At 45.7% G+C, this 21885-nt stretch overlaps 1 protein-coding gene across 9 annotated transcripts in view; it reads right to left on the minus strand.

The window, feature by feature from the left end:
- The window catches only part of ATF1 (activating transcription factor 1), a 58511-nt gene extending 48747 nt beyond the window's left edge, over positions 1 to 9764 (minus strand). For 2 of the 9 annotated variants that reach the window (XM_016923407.4, XM_063786666.1), the window contains exon 1: positions 5804 to 6230. The gene's annotated coding sequence lies outside the window, so the exon portion shown is untranslated. Of the gene's footprint in view, positions 1 to 5803; positions 6231 to 6816; positions 8507 to 8651; positions 9156 to 9212 lie in introns of those variants that run through there. The other 7 variants (XM_016923408.4, XM_001152537.7, XM_016923411.4 and 4 more) reach the window with 7 other exon arrangements.
- Positions 9765 to 21885: the final 12121 nt, after the last annotated feature.

Raw genomic sequence — 21885 nt, forward strand, 5'->3', positions numbered from 1 at the left:
GGAGTTCGAGACCAACCTGACCAACATGGTGAAACTCGGTCTCTACTAAAACTACAAAATTAGCCAGGGGTGGTGGCACATGCCTATAATCCCAGCTACTTGGGAGGCTGAGGAAGGAGAATCGCTTAAATCCAGGAGGCGTAGGTTGCGGTGAGCCGAGATCATGCCATTGCACTCCAGCCTGGGCAACAACAGTGAAACTCCATCTCAAAAAAGAAAAAAAAAAAGGAATGGAGCAATTCAGGCACAACAAAACTTGCAAAAATATAGCCAAGTGCGATGGCTCATTCCTGTAATCCCAGCACTTTGGGAGACACTTTGTACCCTTAAGCGATAGGATCGCTTGAGCCCAGGAGTTTGAAACCAATCTGAGCAACACAGTGAGACGCTATTGTTACAGGACAGGGTCCCAATCCAGACCCCAACAGAGGGTTCTTGGATCTCGCACAAGAAATAATTCAGGTCAAGTCCAGAGTGTGAAGTAAAAGCAAGTTTATTAAGAAAGTAAAGGAATAAAAGAACGGCTACTCCATAGACAGAGCAGCACCGAGGGCTGCTGGTTGTCCATTTTTATGGTTATTTGTCGATGATATGCTAAACAAGGGGTGGATTTTTCATGCCTCCCGTTTTTAAACCATACAGGGTAACTTCCTGACTTTGCCATGGCATTCGTGAACTGTCATGGCGCTGGTGGGAGCACAGCAGTGATGACGACCAGAGGTCACTCTCGTGGCCATTTTGGTTTTGGTGGGTTTTGGCCGGCTCCTTTACTGCAACTGTTTTATCATCAAGGTCTTTATGACCTGTATTTTGTGCTGACCTCCTATCTCATCCCGTGACTTAGAATGCCTTAACCATCTGGGAATGCAGGCCAGTAGGTTTTAGCCTCATTTTACCCAGCCTGTTTAAGATGGAGTTGCTCTGGTTCATACGCCTCTGACATTTCCCCCCGTCTAAGAGAACCCTTAATCCTAAGGGTTGCAGAGGGACGAAGATCCATCTTCTATAACTTCTTCAGGCTAAATAGGGCAATGATATTCCTGCCTGCCTATGAGGGTCTCTTGCATTCAGGGTAAAAAGGAGCTCAGTCAGAAAGCATCAGTATGGTAAGGTTCATTCATAACTCAAGTTTCGACAAAAGGTGGTATCTGGAAAATTTGTAAGAAAACGTTCAGTAAGCTTGTCCTGTATTCCTACACAAAAAGTATAATAGCAATATATGCCACAAGAGTAAAGCAAAATAGGCTGGGTACAGTGGCTCACACCTGTAATCCAGCACTTTGGGAGGCTGAGGCAGGTGGATTACCTGAGGTCAGGAGTTCGAGGCCAGCCTGGCCAACATGGTGAAACCCTATCTCTACTAAAAATACAAAAGTCAGCTGGGTGTTGTGACGTGTGCCTGTAATTCCAGCTACTTGGGAGGCTGAGGCAGGAGAATCACTTGAACCCAGGAGGCGGAGGCTGCAGTGAGCCAAGATGGTGTCACTGTAGTCCAGCCTGGGCGACAGAACAAGACTCTGTCACAAAAAGAAAGAAAGACAAAAAGAGTAAAGCAAAATAAGTAAAGTTATTCCAGATAAACTAAGTTAGAAGACTTTTCATGAACCAGGCAACCGTTGGAACTAAGCTGATATCGGGTTGTTAGCTGATTGTAATGTGCCCAGAATCAGAATACTGATTCAGATTTTTAAATTACCCATCCCTCTTATTTCTTCTGAGCAACAATTAGAGATTACTGGTTGGTTTACAAGAATATGCAGGGTTAGCCTAAATTGCAGAAACAAACTTAAAAACAATTAATGAGACCAGAATTTAATAACAAGTGTACCATAGTTTTTGAAACATAGTATTTCTCTCTCCAGTTTCCCATTTTTACTAAAGACAAATTATGGTAAGACTGACTTGCTTTATTATACTTGGCCTGATTGTTTGTATAGAGTGCAGCAAGAATAATAATTTTTCACATAGGCTTTTTAATTGGCTTTGATGGAACTCTGTTTCATAAGGAATCTCAGATAAGACTTTTTTAAAAGCCAAGCCCTGACATGGGTTTGTACCCTTAAATACCTATAAGTTGGGTAAATTTCTCTCCTTTTGAGGTCCCAAGATAACTTGGGGCTCCTGGACAGGTGAGAAAGTGACATTCTTTACTTACCATAGGTCAGAAACCCTGTACAGGCACTGTGTAGGCAAGGTATGAGGCCAGTTCCCCAAAGGGCTTTTATTGGCTCTACAAGTCAAGTTTGATTCCTTAAAGAAAAGCACACCATTTCAGTCAAAGCCTTGGTAAAATAACCACTTTCTCCAATTGTATTCTGTTACAAAAGAAAACAGATTCTTATTGCACTTATGCAAATAATTACATTGCCATAAGTTAAGAATACTCACAACTAGTTTCCAAATTCTGGAGAAATCTGATATAGAGAAACAAATATGTTCCAAATTTCGTTCACAGCAGTATGCTTTACTCAATTGCTATGAACTGTAAATAACTCAAATGAAAAGTTTCCTTGACTCTGAAAAACAAAACAAAGGATCAGCAACATTTTAATCAAAGATAAGATTACTTCAGTTTTCTATTGGTTCAGTTGATTCAATTAACTCATGTTTCATTTGATATTCATGAACATTCTAGCTCTTCATGAGAGTTCTGAAAGTTGTTTCCTCTATTCTAATGTTACAATTTCCAAAGTTATTAGAAACCTGCATTTAAGAACACCTGCTAGAGTTCTATAGCTGATTATAAATCATCTTCTAAACAGGATTAAAACAAGACAACAATTGTCTGTGGATGATAAAAAGTTTTAGGAGAGCCACTATTAAAGCCAGAAATGATAAGGAAATTTGGTTACTTCTGTGGCACACAATATTTTGCGTAACAATTATAATTATTAATAACATACACTAAATCATATTAGAATTATGGGAGTTTCCCATAACTTTGGAACGTATACCAATAATACAGTTATGTGAATATAATCCAAAGAAAGCGAAACACCATTTGACATTTGATAATGCTTCCTGTATGAATTTTTTTTTTTTTTTTGAGATGGAGTCTCGCTCTGTCACCCAGGCTGGATGGAGTGCAGTGGTGCAATCTCAGATCACTGCAACCTCCCCTTCCCAGGTTCAAGCGCTTCTCCTGCCTCAGCCTCGAGTAGCTGTGACTACAGGTGTGCGCCACCATGCCCGGCTAACTTTTGTATTTTTTGATAGAGATGGGGTTTCACCATGTTGGCCAGACTGGTCTCAAACTCCTAACCTCAGGTGATCCATCTGCCTCGACCTCCCTAAGTGCTGGGATTACAGGTTTGAGCCACTGTGCCCGGCCAACTTAGAACAATTATTTAACTCTTTAGACAAAAAAAACCCACATTTCCATGCCTTCTTATAATCTTTTACCAAAAGTACATTCTATTTTCCTTACTACACACCTTACATGTAAAACTGTCTCTTCAATAGTCTCAGTTACATGTTCCAATTTTAACTTTTAGCGACTTTTACTTTTGGTGAAAACCCTGGTTAGTAAGCAATTTTAATTATGTACTAGGTGTGGAGCCTAGCCTAGGACACACCAGGCAGAAGTGCAGATAAGAGCTGACTCTCCAGCACAGCTTAGGGGCGTGGCTAACTCCACATGTCCCCAGGCCTTATCTAGAATCTAATGGCTTTAAGGTAGGGTAAATTGAACAATTTTTAAAAGTCAAAGAAACAGTTTATGACCTCAAATCATTTAACAAACTTAATATCTGACCTGCATAATTAAGACTAACATTTTTATCAATTTTAAACATGTGTTTATTTCCTAAAGATTACTAAAGTTACATGAACTAAAAGGCATTAGTTTTTATTTTGCTTTCAAAATATTTGATTTAAATGTTTATTTTTGTTTAAGCTGATTAATCAGAGCTCTTTTATATAAATATTACACACGACACCTATATAGCTACACAGAAAGACAGAAGATGATGATAATAGTGGTTGTAAGATTTTTCATTTGCCAGTTTTTAAGTTTCTTAATTGGATTACCGGCTTCGGGGTGGAGCCCTTGGAAGAACAGGGCCACGAAAGGGGTCTCTGGTGCCTCTTGTTTTTCCCAAGGAGTCCAGGCTGTTAGAGCTTGAATATCCACTTTTAATTAAACTGATTTTAACCATAGCACTCTTTAATAAAGTCCTTTTAGAAGTTTTTATGCCAAATGGCTGGTATTTCTGGCTTTTGAATTTTATCAAAGGTAACCTCCCAGGTGCTTAGAAAAAGGAAAATATAAGACAGTTCACAGAGGAGAAGAGAATAGACAAAGTCATGCAGATATTAAACCAGAAACGACGTACTTCCTAGGTGGGTAATTGAACCTGGACTGTTGCCATGAAAGTGCAAAAGCTGGCTGGGTGCGGTGGCTCATGCCTGTAATCCCATCAGTTTAGGAGGCTGAGGCAGGTGGATCACCTGAGGTCAGGAGTTCGAGACCAGCCTGCCCAATATGATGAAACCCCATCTCTACTAAAAATACAAAAATTAGCTGGGCGTAGTGGCACACACCTGTAATCCCAGCTACTTGGGAAGATGAGGCAGGCAAATCACTTGAACTCGGGAGGCGGAGGTTGCAGTGAGCTGAGATCGCACCACTGCACTCCAGCCTGGGCGACAGAGCAAGACTCCATCTCAAAAAAAAAAAAGAAAGTGCAAAAGCTTAGCTACTGAGCTACAGCACAGGGCAGTCTCTGTTGACTTTCCCAGAAGGAGTCTAGAGTAGTTAATTTTGAGCTTATAAGGGCTTTTAACTATTTAATATTATTTTTAGAGCTAACTATGACATGAACCCTGAAATTCCTGTTCTCTGAAGGTGGGGACCAAAAGAAAGTACCACCACATGGTTAAAAGGTCAAGCTCCCAAGGACATAAAACAAGGTGGAGACTTCATCCAATCTTTTATTTGTTACAGGGACCTGCAGCCAAGTATGTTACTGACCAGCTTGCTGGGTCATCTTGAAAAGCGAGCTTTCAGGTGTTCTTTTTTTTCTTTTTTTTGAGATGGACATGGAGTCTCGCTCTGTTGCCAGGCTGGAGTGCAGTGGCACGATCTCGGCTCACTGCAACCTCCGCCTCCCGGGTTCAAGTGATTATCCTGCCTCAGCCTCCTGAGTAGCTGGGACTACAGGCGCACGCCACCACACCCAGCTAATTTTTGTATTTTTAGTAGAGATGGGGTTTCACCATGTTGGCCAGGATAGTCTCGATCTCCTGACCTCGTGATCCACTTACAGGTGTTCTAAGCCTGTGTTTTATCCTAAAGTACCCCTTGACATAGAAAAATGAATTCAAAGCACAAAATACACCAGCTTAAGACTAGCCTTAGAATTCTTTTTCACATTAATCAAAACTTTACGGAGGAGATAAACACTGATTTATTTATTTATTTATTTTGAGACAGAGTCTGGCTCTGTCACCCAGGCTGGAGTACAATTGCTTGATCTCAGCTCAGTGCAACCTCTGCCTCCCGGGTTCAAGCAATTCTCCTGCCTCAGCCTCCCAAGTAGCTAGAACTACAGACGCACGTGCCTCCACACCCAGCTAATTTTTTGTATTTTTAGTAGAGACAGGGTTTCACCATGTTGGCCACGGCTGGTCTCAAACTCCTGACCTCAGGGGATCCACCAGCCTCAGCCTCCCAAAGTGCTGGGATTACAGGCCTGAGCCACCATGCCAGGCTGATTTTTTTTTTTTTTTTTTTTTAACCATTCACTTAACCATTTGTACAGTGAGAGAGAAGCCAGAAATCTGACTGGTAATACATTTTTACCCTTTTGCCAGCATCCCAGGCTTCTGGGTTCCCTTTCCCTTAGTGGTCCTAGTGTTCAAGCTTGCAGCATCATTGCCCTGGGGGCCAAGCCGTATCATAAAGAAAAATTATGTTTTTTCCATTCTGGCCAGAGCAAAATACGTGTGATAAAACAAAGACATTAGCCACTCCGCTTAGCACCCAATATCAAACTAGCAAGGCTTAAATTTGCCCCCAGATGGGCCTGTCATCTTTAATTCAACCTCCGACTTGGAGTTTCAACATGTGGCCTCTAGGTAAGATGGTTGCCCTGAGTAATAGAAAAAATAAGAAACGCAAAGTAGAGAAGAAAAGTATTGCCTGTGGCAGGGTGGGGAAGCTGAAGAGCTTAGGGAGGCCAGAGAAAAGACCCACTCATTGCAGCCGACAATGAAAACTTCAGGCGGCCGCTTGTACGCAACAAAGGGACCTTTTCCAGCAGTCCCATCAGCTCTCAAGATTCCCCTTTTATGGGGGGAGGGGGGAGGGATAGCACTGGGAGATATACCTAATGCTAGATGACGAGTTAGTGGGTGCAGTGCACCAGCATGGCACATGTATACATATGTAACTAACCTGCACAATGTGCACATGTACCCTAAAACTTAAAGTATAATTAAAAAAAAAAAAAGATTCCCCTTTTAGAGAGGAAAAAGCTCCCCATGTCCCACGATCCTGTTCATGCCTAGCTCTGTCACCCACAGCCATCAGCAAAGAGCGCAAGGCAGATTAATCCAAAGAGAACAGCAGTTAATATCCCATAGTGCCAAACCTGTTCTTAGCTGAGAGGGAGTTACCTGAGAGGGACTCTAACTCCCTGTATCTTAGAAGGGCCTCCAAGCCAAGGTCGGTCAAGCTTAAGCGTCCCTGCCTTTTATTAAGAGGGGCCTCGAACCCACCGTCTTAGGAGAGACTCCTAAACATAAATACTGGGTTTCCGCAGTATAGTCGCTTCTGTGGCCACCACAAATACGTTACAGGACCCCAACACTTACCCAAAGGTAGCCGTTGGGTCAGGGTTTCTGCACTATAGTCCCTTTGTGGTCGCCAGAAATATGTTACAGGACAGGCGTCCTGATCCAGACCCCAACTGAGGGTTCTTGGATCTCGCGCAAGAAATAATTCAGGGCAAGTCCACAGTGCGATGTAAAAGTTAACATTATGAAGAAAGTAAAGGAATAAAAAGAATGGCTACTCCATAGACAGAGCAGCCCCAAGGGCTGCTGGTTACCCCTTTTTACTGTTATTTCTCAATGATAGGCTAAACAAGGGGTGGATTATTCACGCCTCCCCTTTTTAGACCATATAGGGTAACTTCCTGACATTGCCATGGGATTTGTAAATGGCGCTGATGGGAGTGTAGCAGTGAGGATGACCAGGGGTCACTCTTGTGGCCATTTCAGTTTTGGCCGGCTTCTTTACTGCAACCTGTTTTATCAGCAAGGTCTTTATGACCTGTATTTAGTGCTGACTTGTCTCATCCTGTGACTTAGAATGCCTTAACTGTCTGGGAATGCAGCCCAGTAGGTTTCAGCCCCATTTTACCCAGCTCCTGTTTAAGATGGAGTTGTTCTAGTTCACACGCCTCTCACACCATCTCTATTTAAAAACAAACAAACAAACAAACAAACTGGCAAAGATAGCACACCCTATATTTAAAGTCAGAAGGGACTGCCACCTGCTGGTGATCGGGTAGGAATGGACAGATAGCTCACAGACCAAACCTAACCCTAAAAGATAACGGCAAGTATTAAAGAGCTAATACATTCGACTTTAGGGCAACAGTATTGATTCTAATTAAGACACGGAGATAACTGCATATGATAAACTCCAAAGAAAAAAGAGCATTTTAGAAGAACACATTTCTGTTAACAAAAACCTCAGGTTAAAATGCATTCTGCGACATAAATGCCTACGAACTCATCACAGGTGAGGCCAGTTTGACAAAGATGCCTGCCAGATCCACGCCGAGCTTCTGAACCCTAAAGGTTCTCAAAGACTACCAGTTGCCCAATCAATGCTTTTCAAAACACTAACGCCACAACCAGACATTATTTCACACTGCAATCATTTCAAAGCGATTCAGCCGCCAGCTGCACGGCGTCGATGAAAGTGAGAAATGCCAGGCTTCGTTTTTTGACATACAAGATCAAAGAGAAAGTCACCCTCGGCTGGGTCGCCCATCCCGAAGGGAACAGACGCCCTTGTGTCATTCCTAGCCAGGGGTAAAGCCGCCTACTGTCCCCACTCTGTCCCCGCTGCCAGGCGCCTCTCTCCAGGACTGTCTGGGGCGTGCGCGACGCCCGTGCGTCGGTTGCCCGCTAGACTGCAAGCTCCAGGAGGGTAAGGGGCGCGCCTCTTCCCTCAGGGTCGCCAGCGCCGACGCGCTTCGAGGACCCTGTCGCGGGGTTAACCAGACCCGGGTTCCGCTCGGCGGATACCGCGCCGAGGCCATAGCCGCGCCGCCCTCCGCCCGGCTCCGGGCCCAACCTCGAGACCTCCCACGGAGAGCTCGCGCCTGCGACTGCAAAGGGCGGCTTCTGAGGCGAAAGCCACCCCGCGGCGGGCGGTTTCGGGCTTTACTTTTATTTGGGGGCGAGGGAAAGGAGGAGACGCACGACTGGAAGGGCGCAGCGCAGCACTGCACCGAGGCGCGGAGGCCGGAAACGCGGGCGGCCCCTCCCCCTTCCGCTGCGCCCCTCCCCCACCGCCACCACCGCGCGCGACCCCCACCAGGCGCGCGACCCGCGCTGCGTCCCCGCCGGCGCCACGTTCCCGCGTCCTTCCCCGCCCGGGCCACGGGGCACGTCCCTCCCCGCCCCCCACTTACCTGTGGCTGCCGCCTCGCCGCTCTCCGGGGCGGGAACTTCCACTCCCCCCTCCCAGGTAGATCCGAATTCACTACCCACTTCCCCACCCCCTCACGCAGCGGGGGATGAGCCTCCTTCTCGGGGGTCAGGCGGGGAGGGGAGAATCAGTGTCACTTAACAGCCAACTGTCCTAAGCTACCGTTTCCTCGGCAGTCAGGGCCGCTACTGGCGGCATGATCTACACAAGCCTGGGGGCGGGGGCGGGGGAGGGGAGGGGGGCAAAACTGAGCACTAGTGTGCGTTTGGGGTAGGCTATGGCGCTGCCTCCGCGCGGGCCGCCGTCCTGCGTCACCGCGCTGCCCACGTGACGCGCCGCCATCTTGTACGCGGTCCTGACTGGTGGCTAGGGGTTCCTCGGAACGCGTTCCTCAGGCTGCAGCGGGAGAGGGACGGTGCCTGCGGTTCCGTTTCTCCTTAGGAGCTGTACCCCACCCGCCCTACGTCCGCTTCCGGAGGCCATGAGCAGCTGGGTGCTCGCGGGAGGCCGTTTTCATCGATTAGTGGCGGCGGTGTCAACTCACCTCCTGCCAATTGTCCTTGACCGACGCCGGCCCTGTCCTCTTGGAAGGAGAAATGAAGAGTAAAGGCTTTGACTTCCTCAGCTTTTTTTTTTTTTTTTTTTTTGAGATGGAGTCTCTCTTTTCTTTTTCCGAGATTGAGACGGGGGTCTGGCTCTGTGGCCCAGACCACTGCTGTAGTGCAGTGGTTCGATCTCGACTCACTGCAGCCTCCAACCCCGGGATTCAAGCGATTCTCCAACCTCAGCCTATGGGGCAGCTGGGACCACAGGCGCGCGCCACCATGCTTGGCTTGAAGAGATGAGGACTCTATGTTGCTCAGGCTGGTCTTGAACTCCTGGGCTCAAGTGATCCTCCGCCTCGGCCTCTCAAAGTTCGGGGATTACAGGCGTGAGCCACCGTGCCCGGCCTTACTCAGATTTTTCTTAATCCCATAAAGTAACATTGAGCTGTGTCCTTTAACCCATGTGGAAGGATTTCCTACAGAAACGGACTTACAATGAGACGTAACAAGGTGGCGGGGCGCGGTGGCTCATGCCTGTAATCCCAGCACTTTGGGAGGCCCAGGAGGGCGGATCACCTGAGATCGGAGTTCGAAACCAGCCTGACCAACATGGAGAAACCCCGTCTCTACTAAAAAATACAAAAGTAGCCGGGTGTGGTGGCGAATGCCTGTAATCCAAGCTACTTGGGAGGCTGAGGCAGGAGAATCGCTTGAACCCGGGAGGCGGAGGTTGCGGTGAGCCGAGATCGCACCGTTGCACTCCAGCCTGGGCAACAAGAGCAAAACTGTCTCAAAAAGAAAAAAGAAACGTAACAGAGTGTTAATAAAATGTTATTCCGTCGTTTTAATGCATTACAAAAACTTTTCAGAATATTTTTGTGTCTACCTCTCTGGAAGGGAGTTATGCCTTATTCTTAATTTTTAAAATTTCCTTGTAAAATGCTGTTTTATGGCTTTAATGATAGTAAACGACAAAAGATAAACTTTTTTAGTATGCTCTTGACAAAAGTTCCGAAAGTTTTCTGAAATTTTACTAGTTTGAGATCCCCAATTTAGGAAACCGATTTAGTGGAGAGAGCTTTGCCTATTTTTGGCCCTTTGGGTCGGAGAATGTGATATAAAGCCGAAGATTTACTCTGCCAGACAGTCTTAAGAGGTCACTAACGTTTAGCTATTGACATTCAGCAAAAATTGTGGATTACCTATTAAATGCTAGACCAGGGGACAACTGTTACTAAGTCAGTGTTTCAGCATTACTGAAAGAAAAGTGGCCTATAAAGGTAAGGGAGAGGAAGAGTTTCTCAGATACCAGCCTTCGATGATTAACAAAGTCCAGCCTCAATCATTCTGGAATCCAGAATATTGATGGCTGGAAGGCTGGTTTGTTCTTTGGTGTTTGGTTTTTTCTTCCGTGGACCACAGAATGCTTAACAAAAGTTGATCAGTAAAAAGCGGGGGAGGGGCTAGGCGTCGTGGTTCATGACTGTAATCCCAGCACTTTGGGAGGTGGGGGAGGGCAGATCACCTGAGGTCAGGAGTTCGAGACCAGCCTGGCCAACATGGTGAAACCCCGTCTCTACTAAAAATACAAAAATTAGCCAGGTGTGGTGGCACACACCTGTAATCCCAGCCTCTCAGGAGGCTGAAGCATGAGAATCGCTTGAACCTGGGAGGCAGATGTTGCAGTGAGCCAAGATCACGCCACTGCACTCCAGCCTGAGCCACAGAGGGAGACTGTCTCCAAAGAAAAAAAATAAAAACCTGGAAATTTTATTGAAAAATGAAACCTTCAAAATGTGGATTGACTACTTCTTTAGCTCCTCTTCCTTAGTGCCTTAGGTCTAAATCAAATGTTACGCTTGACCAGTCCTGGTGGCATGCGCCTGTAATCCCATCTACTGGGGAGGCTGAGGCAGGAGGATCACTTGAGCTCGGGAGTTTGAGGATACAGTGAGCTGTGATCATGCCATTGCACTCAAGCCTACATGACAGATGAGACACTGTCTCTAATTTTTTTTTTTTTTTTTTTGAGATGGAGTCTGCCTCCGTTGCCCAGGCTGGAGTGCACTGGTGCAATCTTGGCTCATTGCAACCTCCACCTCCCGGATTTCAGTGATTCTCCTGCCTCAGCCTCCAAGTAGCTGAGATTACAGGTGTGTGCCATCACAGCTGGCTAATTTTTGTAGTTTTTGAAGTAGGGACGGGGTTTCACCATGTTAGCCAGTCTTGGTCTCGAACTGCTGACCTCAAGTGATCCGCCTGCTCGGCCTCCCAAAGTGCTGGGATTACGAGCATGAGCCACGGCGCCTAGCCTCTAAAATAATTTGTTTTAAAATTGTTTAAAAAACACAACTCAGGCCGGGCGCGGTGGCTTACGCATGTAATCCCAACACTTTGGCGGGCGCGGTAGGTGGATCACCTGAGGTCAGGAGTTCGAGACCAGCCTGGCAAATATGACGAAACTCCGTCTCTACTGAAAATACAAAAGTTAGCCAGACGTGGTGGCGTGAGCCTACAGTCCCAGCTACTCAGGAGGCTGAGACAGGAGAATCGCTTGAACCCAGGAGGCAGAATTTGTGGTGAGCCGAGATCGTACCACTGCACTCCATCCAGGCTGGGCAACAGTGAGACTCCATCTCAAAAAAAAAAAAAACCCAAAAAACCACGACTCAGTTGACAGAGGAAAAGAAGAAAAAAAGTTATGCTTGTTCAACACTGCCCCTCAAAAATACTTCTGCCTTTCTTGTCTCTTTCTCATTGAAGTATCAAAAGCTGTGCCTACCAGTCTTCTGAACTGTGATAACTAGATGAAAAAAAAAAAAGAGGTCTTGGTTCTGATGCATGCAGTTTATCTGAATACTAAGTTTCATAAATCAGATGGACAGATCTTTAATATTAGAAGCAAGGAAAGTGAAACAAAGAAACTTAGAGCCATGGCCGGGCAGGGTGGCTCACGTCCTCCGTAATCCCAGCACTTTGGGAGGCCAAGGTGGGTGGATCACTTGAGGTCAGGAATTCAAGACCAGTATGGCAAAACCCTGTCTCTACCAAAAATACAAAAAATTAGCTGAGCGTGGTGGAGCACACCTGTGGTCCCAGCTACTTGGGAGGCTGTGGCAGGAGAATCCCTTGAACCCAGGAGGTGAAGGTTGCAGTAAGTCGAGATCGTGCCACTGCACTCTAGACTGGGGGACAGAGCAAGACTCCACCTCAAAAAAAAAAAAAAGAAAAAGAAAAACTTAGAGCTGAAAGTAATTTTTTTTTTTTTTTTTTTGAGACAGAGTCTTGCTCTGTCGCCCAGGCTGGAGTGCAGTGGGGGTATCTCGGCTCACTGCAACCTCTGCCTCCTGGGTTCAAGTGATTCTCCTGCCTCAGCCTCCTGAGTAGCTGGGATTACAGGCGCCTACCACTACGTCTGGCTAATTTTTGTATTTTTAGTAGAGATGGGGTTTCACCATGTTAGGCTGGTCTCGAACTCCTGACCTAAGGTGATCCGCCTGCCTCAGCCTCCCAAAGTGCTGGGATTACAGGTGTGAGCCACCACGTCTGGCCAAAAGTAATTGTTTTTTAAAAATAAACTGGGCAAGCCTGTGGTAGCACCACTTTGGCTCTTCTGGCACACTTTTTTGTTGTTAGAAAAGAGAGATGTGGCCAGGCGCATTGGCTCACACCTGTAATCCCAGCACTTTGGGAGGCCGAGGCGGGTGGATACCTGAGGTCAGGAGTTTGAGACTAGCCTGGACAACATGGTGAAACCCCGTCTCTACTGAAAATACAAAAATTAGCCAGGCGTGGTAGTGTGCACCTGTAATCCCAGCTACTCAGGAGGCTGAGGCAGGAGAATCGCTTGAACCTGGGAGGCAGGGGTTGCAGTGAGCTGAGATTGTGCCACTGCATTCCAGCCTGGGTGACGGTGCAAGACTCTGTCTCAAAAAAAAAGAAAAAAATTAACCAGGTGTGGTGGCATGCACCTGTAATCCCAGCTACTCGGGAGGTTGAGGCAGGAGAATCACTTGAAGTCAGGAGGCGGAGGTTGCAGTGAGCTGAGATCACTCCATGGCACTCCAGCTTGGGCAACAGAAGGAGACTCCATCCCATTAAAAAAAATTTTAAAAAAAGAGGTTATAATGAAACGGATTTAATAACACTGCCTATCCCATAGGGTTTTGTAGACTGAATTACTTTGATACACGTAAAGTTAGAGCTGTGTCTAGTATATAGTAAGCACTAAATAAATGTTGGATTTTTTTTAGACGGTCTTGCTGTGTCGCCCAGGCTGGAGTGCAGTGGTGCACGATCTCAGCTTACTGTAGCCTTGACCCCCTAGGCTCAAGCCATCCTCCCACCTTAGCCTCCCAGGTACCTGGGACTATAGATGTGCAGCACCACGCCCAGCTAATTTTTTTTTTTTTTTTTTTTTTTTTTGAGACGGAGTCTCGCTCTGTCACCCAGGCTGGAGTGCAGTGGCGCGATCTTGGCTCACTGCAACCTCTGCCTCCCGGGTTCACGCCATTCTCCTGCCTCAGCCTCCGGAGTACCTGGGACTACAGGCGCCCGCCACCACGCCCGGCTAATTCTTTTTTGTACTTTTAGTAGAGACGGGGTTTCACCATGTTAGCCAGGATGGTCTCGATCTCCTGACCTCGTGATCCACCTGCCTTGGCCTCCCGAAGTGTTGAGATTACAGGCATGAGCCATGGCGCCCGGCCAATTTTAAAAGTTTTCTGTAGAGATAGGGTCCCTCTATGTTGCCCAGGCTGGTCTCGAGCTCCTGAGCTCAAGTTATCCACCTTAGCCTCCCAAAGTGTAGAGATTGCAGGCGTGAGCCACAGAGCCTGGCCAGAACCTTCTTGATGTTGGTCAGAGCAGCCTGCAGGTTTCACACACCTTTCTAAGCCCCCAGGTAGTGATGGTGACTGAAGCTATGAGGGCAGAAGAGTCAAACCCTTACCCAGAAAAAGTAAATCTGTTCACGTGAGAACAAATCACTGGCCCTTCTACTATGAAAGAAGCCCGATGTTGTCAGCTTGCTATGAAGTGGCCTAGTAGTTTTCTGAAGAAACAGTGCAACATTGGGAACTCACTGTTGGTCTCGGTCAGTGTTTAGTTAAGGTTTCAGAGACGGTAGTTGTTAAATCAGTTTTAGGAGTCCATGCGTAGCCTCTACCTCTGCCACTGTGGCTGCTCCGTTCATATGCTCATTGTACCAGTTCCAAGAAGTCAATAGGTGGCTGACATCAACCAGCCAAGTCCAGCCCAGGCTGGAGTGCAGTGCTGCGATCTCGGCTCACTGCAACCTCTGACTCCCTGGTTCAAGCAATTCTCCTGCCTCAGCCTCCGGAGTAGCTGGGATTACAGGTATGTGCCATGACGCCCAGCTAATTTTCATATTTTTAGTAGAGATGGGGTTTCACCATGTTGACCAGGATGGTCTCGATCTCCTGACCTCGTGATCCGCCTGCCTTGGCCTCCCAAAGTGCGGGGGTTACAGGCGTGAGCCACCATGCCCCACCATGACTTTTCTTTAATTTGGATCTCATTCAATTTCACAGCGTTTTGTGGTTTTCAGTGTATGAATTTGCACTGATTAAATTTATTTATTTATTTATTTATTTATTTATATAAATGTTGTCCAGGCTAGTCTCCCTTGAGATTCTTGTGAGTTAGCCTCCTGAGTAGCTGGGATTACAGGCGTGCACCACCATACCCAGCTGATATATATATATATTTTTTGAGACAGAGTCTCACTCCATTGCCCAGGTTGGAGTGCAGTGGTGTGATCTCAGCTCACTGCAACCTCTGCCTCCCAGGTTCAAGCGATTCTCCTGCCTCAGTCTCCTGACTAGCTGGGATTACAGGCATGCACCACCATGCCTGGCTAATTTTTGTATTTTTAGTAGAGACAGGGTTTCACCATGTTGGCTAGGCTGGTCTCCAACTCCTGACCTCAGGTGATCCACTTGCCTCAGCCTCCCAAAGTGCTGGGATTACAGTCATGAACCACCACGCCCGGCTCTGATTTTTATATTTTTAGCAGAGATGGGGTTTCACCATGTTGGCCAGGCTGGTCTCGAACTTCTGGCCTCACGCAATACACCCACCTCGGCTTCCCAAAGTGCTGGGATTACAGGTGTGAACCACTGTGCCCAGCCTATTTTTTTTTGAATAGCACTGTTACAGAAGAATGTCAGTTTACTCCAGGGCACTTCAGTATTCCTGAGGCATAAACACAGTTTCTCTTTTCCTCCCACTGGGATGTTGTCAGGTGAAGTCACTGCTCCTGCTGTTTGACATATTTTCCATGTAGAAGATATGGACCTGGAAATCATGCTGACAGTTGGAGTAAGCCATTTCTAATCCCATGCCAGAACCGAAGGCTAATGGCCACATTCGTCTTTTAAAGAAGGTAAGTAGGCCGGGCACGGTGGCTCACGCCTGTAATCCCAGCACTTTGGGAGGCCAAGGTGGGTGGATCACCTGAGGTCAGGAGTTCGAGACCAGCCTGACCAACATGGAGAAACCCCATCTCTACTAAAAATACAAAATTAGTCGGGCATGGTGGCAGGTGCCTGTAATCCCAGTTACTTGGGAGGCTGAGGCAGGAGAATTGCTTGAACCTGGGAGGCAGAGGTTGCAGTGAGCTGAGATTGTGCCATTGCATTCCAGCCTGGGCAACTAGCGAAACTCAGTCAAGAAGGAGGGAGGGAGGAAGGGAGGGAGGGAGAGAAGGAAGGAGGGAGGGAAGGGAAGGCAGGCTAATTCAAAACTAGTACTTATCATCATGGCCACATCTGCCAGGCACCGATCCCACTTCCTGTCAAGCCTCCACTCCAACATCTCCCCACCCATGGCTCCCTATCTCATTTAATTTATTGAATATTGTACTGAAAGTGAAAAACAGAATGGTTTTATGGGTACTCAAAGTATGGTTTCTACTGACTGCATCACTTTTGCACCATTGTAAAGTTGAAAAATTGTTAAGTTGAACCATTATAAGTTACAGACTGTATTTTATTCCTTTTGATGCTATTTCAAATGGAATTGTTTTGTGTATTTTATTTTTGGAAAGTTCATTGCTAGTGAATAGAAATAAAATTGACTTATGTTGCTCTTGTATTCTTCAACCTTGTGAAAGTCACTTATTCCTTTTAGTGTTTTCTTAAATTTTAAAAAATTTTTGTAGGTATATAGTAGGTGTATATATTTCTGGGTACTTGAGATGTGTTGATACAGGCATCCAATATGAAATAAGCACGTCATGGAGAATGGAGTATCCATCCCCTCAAGCATTTATCCTGATACAAATAATCCAATTATATTATTTAAAAATATACAATTAAGTTATTACTGACTATAGTCACCCTATTTAAATTCTAATTGTGTATTCTTTAGGATTTTCTATGTACAAGTCATTTTATCTGTGAATAGAGATAGCTTTTATTCCTCTTTTCCTCTGGATGCCTTTTATTTCTTTTTCTTGCCTAATCGCTCTGGATAGACCTTTAGAACAACATTGAATAGAAGAGGTGAGAACAGACTTTCTCTTCCCTTGTTTCCAGTGTTAGGGAGAGAGCATTCAGTTTTTCACTATTAAGTGGGGTGTTAGTGAGTTTTTCACAGATGGTCTTTAACAGATTTAGAATTCACCTTCATCTTTTTTTTTTTTTTTTTTTTTTAGAGATGCAGTCTCACTATATTGCCCAGGCTGGTCTCAAACTTCTGGGCTCAAGCGATCCTCCTGCCTCAACCTCCCAAAGTGCTGGGATTACAGGTGTGAGCCACTGTGCCAGGCCCACCTTCATTTTTGAAGACTAGTTTCACTGGATATAGAATTCTGAATTGATAGTCTTTAACTCCTAGTAGCCTAAACGTATTCTGTGTTCTTCTGGCTTCCATAGTGTTTAATGAGAAGTTGGCTATCATTTGTATCATTGTTATCTGCTATGTAACATGTCATTTTCTCAGGCTTCTTTGAAGACTTTTGCTTTATTTAAAAGTTTAAGGCCGGGCGCGGTGGCTCACGCCTGTAATCCCAGCACTTTGGGAGGCTGAGGCGGGTGGATCACGAGGTCAGGAGATCAAGACCATCCTGGCTAACACGGTGAAACCCCGTCTCTACTAAAAATACAAAAAATTAGCCCGGCGTACTGGCGGGTGCCTGTAGTCCCAGCTACTCGGGAGGCTGAGGCAGGAGAATGGCGTGAACCTGGGAGGCGGAGCTTGCAGTGAGCCGAGATTGCGCCACTGCACTCCAGCCTGGGCGACAGAGCCAGATTCCGTCTCGGAAAAAAAAAAAAAAAAAAAAAAAAAAAAGTTTAGCAGTTTGCCCATGACTCTGCCTAAGTGATTTTCTTGTATTTATACTGCTTGCTGCTTCTTGAACTTCTTCAGTCAGTAAATGTATGTCTTTCCAAATCTGGGAAGCTTTTGCCATTATTTCTTCACATATTTTTATGTCCCATTCTCTCTCTCCTCCATCTGGAACTGCAATTACAATATGTTAGACCACTTAATATTTTCCCACAGGTCTCTGAGGCACTATTTTTTTCTCCAATCTTTTTTCTCTTTGTTCTTCAGATTAGATAATCTATTGATCTATCTATCTTAAAGTTCAGTTATTCTTTTTCACCTGAGGTCAGGAGTTTGAGACCAGTCTGGCCAACAAACCTCATCTCTACTAAAAATACAAAAACTAGCTGGGCATGGTGGCGGGTGCCTGGAATCCCAGGTACTCGGGAGGTTCACTTATTTTTCCCTAACTATGCTAGCTATAATCTCATCTGAGACCCAGGCTAGGGTAATTCGCAGACTGGGCTCAGCTGGGACTATTGACCAAAGAACCTAAACATAGCGCCTCTTCAGAGCTTGGGCCTCTTACAGTATAGCGCTGGGTTCTAAAAGGGAGCATAAGGAAAGTCAGCATTTTAAGCTCAAGCTGCTGCTCATCCACACCAAAAGTCATGCACATTATTTCTGCCACATTCTATTGATCAGACCATATTTGAGGGGAAAGGACTGTACCTCTTGAGGGAATGTCAGGGTAACATTGCAAAGAGCACATGGGATGGAAGATAATATGTGAAGATATATTGGAAAATACAGTCGTCTCCACGTTAGCAAAGCAAACCCAGTGGTGTATAAGAAATAGATGACGATCAAAAGGGGTGAAATCAAGGATGGTTCAATATTAGAATCATCTCTGGCTGCTACAGATATGTAAAAAAATTATTAGTAAAATCTATTTATATAATACATCTTAACAGCTTAAAGGAAAAAACTATGTGATCCTCTCATAGACCCAGTGGGGAGGAAAAGATAAACTTCAACACTAATGAAAAAAATCCAGCAGGCATGGAATAGACTTTTTTTTTTTTTGAGATGGAGTCTCCCTCTGTCACCCAGGCTGGAGCGCAGTGGTGCAATCTCAGCTGACTGCAACCTCTGCCTCCCGGGTTCAAGCAATTCTCCTGCCTCAGCCTCCCGAGTAGCTGGGATTACAGGCACCCGCTACCACACCCGGCTAACTTTTGTAATTTTTGGTGGAGATGGGTTTCATCATGTTGGCCAGGCTGGTCTTGAACTCCTTGCCTCAAGCGATCCACCCGCCTCGGTTCCCAAAGTGCTGGGATTACAGGTGTGAGCCGCCACGCCCAGCCTGAATAGACTTTTTTTTTTTTTTTTTTGAGACGAAGTCTTGCTCTGTCGCCCAGGCTGGAGTGCAGTGGTGCAATCTCGGCTTACTGCAAGCCTCCTGGGTTCATGCCATTCTCCCGCCTCAGCCTCCCGAGTAGCTGGGACTACAGAAGCCCGCCACCACGCCCAGCTAATTTTGTTTTTGTATTTTTAGTGGAGACGGGGTTTCACCGTGTTAGCCAGGATGGTCTCGGTCTCCGGACCTCGTGATCCGCCCACCTTGGCCTCCCAAAGTGCTGGGATTACAGGCGCGAGCCACCGCGCCTGGCCTTTTTTTTTTTTTTTTTTTTTTTTACGATAGGTTCTTGCTCTTGTCACCCAGGCTGGAGTGCAGGGGCGTGATCTCAGTTCACTGCAACCTCTGCCTCCCAGGTTCAAGTGATTCTCCTGCCTTAGCCTCCCAAGTAGCTGAGATCACAGGCGCCTGCCACCAAGCCCAGCTATTTTTTTTGTATTTTATTTTTAGTAGAGATGGGGTTTCACTGTGTTGGCCAGGCCGCTCTCAAACTCCTGACCTCAGGTGATCCACCCACCTTGGCCTCCCGAAGTGTTGAGATTACAGGCGTGAGCCACTGCACCTGGCCTAGAATTCTTTAACTGACAAAGCACATCTATCAACAACATATAGTAAGAAGAATACACAATGGTGATACTTCAGAAGCACTACTAGAAAAGTCAAGACTGTGAGGAGGATGCTCACTTTATATCACTTTCTACTCAGCTGTGGTTTATGCCACTAAGTTGGGGTGGTTTGTTACACAGCAATAAATCACTGAAACACTGAGATTTTTATTTTTATGAGACAGGATCTCATTCTGCTGCCCAGGCTGGAGTACAGTTGCACAATCATGGCTCACTGCAGCCTCAAACTCCTGGGCTCAAGTGATCCTCCGCCTTAGTCTCCTAAGTAGCTGGGATCACAGACGCGTGCTATCATGCCCAGCTATTTTTAATTTTTTTTTCTTAGAGATAGGGTCCCGTTAAGTTGCCCAGCCTTGTCTCCAACTCCTGGCATCAAGCCATCCTCCTACCTTGGCCTGAAGAGTATAGGTGTGAGCCACCATGCCTGGCCTAGACTTTATCATTTTGTATCTTTTCTCAAGTGAGATTGATTTAGAATTTTTAAAAACTGCCTTAGTGTGACTTTGGTATCTGACTTATACTAAGTTGGTAAGATTAGTTGGGTGGCTTTTTCTTTTATATATGAAAATAGGATTTTTTTTTTGCTTTGTGAGTGTGGTAAAATTCAGATTTTCTATTTCTTGAGTGAATTTTCAAAGTTACATAATTTTTAGAAAATTATCCATTTAAAACGGAAATTTACTGAAAAAATAATCCCTTGAAATAGAAGCACAAGGGCTGTATCTGTAGTTATGTTCCCTTTTGTGTTTCCTACTTTTTGTGTACATGTGCGCATGCCTTTTGTTAAATGGATTTTACTGTGATTAGAATAGTTGTAAGAAATCAGTTTCTGGTTCTGTTGAAACTTTTTGTTTTCTGTTTTCTTCCTTTTTTATTAATGTCTGCCTTTGTCTTTGTTATTTCCTTCTTTCAACTTTCTTAGTGGGTTTTATTCTTTTCCTAGATTCTGAAATTGAATACAACTAATTCATTTTGTTTGTTCTTTAATGCATGCACTATGAACTCCCTCTTACCTGCTTCTTTAGGAACCACCATCATTTCCAGAGTCTATGTTCTGCTTTGTCAGGTCTGTCTGACCATGGGAGTTATTTATTTATAGAAATGATCTCAGAAATGAGTGTTCATCTTTGGAGACTGAGAATGGAGATTCAGAGAAGTGAATGAGGTCATCAGGTAGACTTTTATTAATAGCAACTTCTATTAGGATCTTGCTCATACTCAGTTTTATTTGAAAAAGTGTGCTTCCTCCCTTGCTGCCAATCCTTCCACCTGCTCACTGGAGTCCGTCCACTCCAGCTTCCTCAGTGACAGTGACCTTGCTTTGTCAGTTGTCCCTTACTGCTATATTTAGAAACTTTCCCTCTATTCTGGCTTTTTCTCCGACACGTTTATTTCTTCTATCTTCAAAACAGCCCCCCCCCCCCCTTGATTTTACATCCTTCTTCTAACTACTGTCCCCTCTTTCTCCTTCCTACGTGCAGTTGCAGATAAAGCCTCTGGACAGGGGCCTCTGTTCAGTCTCACCTCCCAGCAGTTCTCTCCTGAACCAGTTTTCAGGCTTCTGCCCATACAGCTGCACTAAAACTCTCTCATCAAGGCTACCAGGGACTCCCTCGTTGACAGGTCCAGCAGATGCCATCCAATCCCTGTTCTACTCAGCTTTGTTGTGGCCTTTGGGTTGTTGAGCACTCCCTCCTCTTTAATTTTGTTTTTGAGATGGAGTCTCGCTCTTTCGCCCAGGCTGGAGTGCAATGGTGCGATCTCGGCTCACTGCAACCTCCGCCTCCCGGGTCCAAGCGATTCTCGTGCCTCAGCCTCCCAAGTAGCTGGGACTACAGACGCCCACCACCATGCCCAGCTGAATTTGTATTTTCAGTAGAGACCAGGTTTCACCATGTTGGCCAGGCTGGTCTTGAACTCCTGACTTCAGGTGATCCGCCCGCCTCAGCCTCCCAAAGTGCTGGGATTACAGGCATGAGCCACTGTGCCCAGCCCTCACGAACCTTTAAATGCTGTTGTTTGCCATGACTCTGATCTTTTTCTCACTCTACATGTTCTTCCTTGACAGTATCATCCACTTTGAAATGTTGTCTCCTAAATCTACAGTTTTAGGCCAGAGCTCTCCTGAGGCAAATACCTCAGTATTCAGCTGTCTGTTGGACCTCTTCTCCTGCATGTTCCACAGCACCTCAAAGGAACATGACCAATATGGAACACAGTGTCTTCTTTCCCAAATCTATTCCTCCCGTTTTCTCCCCTGCCTTGGTAAATGGCCCCACATCCACCTAACCCCCAAGCCAGAAATCTAGGAGTTATTTTGGATTCCCTCTTCCTTAC

This window comes from Pan troglodytes, chromosome 10, assembly GCF_028858775.2.
Source record: "Pan troglodytes isolate AG18354 chromosome 10, NHGRI_mPanTro3-v2.0_pri, whole genome shotgun sequence".
NCBI classification, from domain to species: domain Eukaryota; kingdom Metazoa; phylum Chordata; class Mammalia; order Primates; family Hominidae; genus Pan; species Pan troglodytes.